Source organism: Penaeus monodon, chromosome 29 (genome assembly GCF_015228065.2).
Source record: "Penaeus monodon isolate SGIC_2016 chromosome 29, NSTDA_Pmon_1, whole genome shotgun sequence".
Classification (NCBI taxonomy): Eukaryota; Metazoa; Arthropoda; class Malacostraca; order Decapoda; family Penaeidae; genus Penaeus; species Penaeus monodon.
In genome coordinates this window covers 3,377,992-3,378,351 of record NC_051414.1, presented here as the reverse complement: position 1 = coordinate 3,378,351, position 360 = coordinate 3,377,992, and positions in this window count along the sequence as shown.

Here is a 360-nt window from a genome sequence, read left to right as displayed (position 1 = left end):
GCATCGAGGTGAGGGGCCACTCGAGTGACTTACATATTGTATGAGAATTGCACAGTACCATAAAATAGTACAAAGTAGCTTTAGCAAAAAGTATGTATATATTATTATCATTTTTTTTTTATTCGTTTTGTATTTGGATCAAACATCTTGTAAGAAAAAAACACTACAACTTGTTACTTGATGTATAAAGCGCATATAAAACGTGACAGTTAACCTTACGGTGTTATGGTATGAAAAATTCCACAATCTCGAAACCGTTCGATCTACATCTAGTTAAAAGGACAAGATTCCCCGCCGGTGGGACGACCCGGGGGAATGGCGGGGAGAAGTGGGGACTGACTAGCACTGGACGCCTCCCGT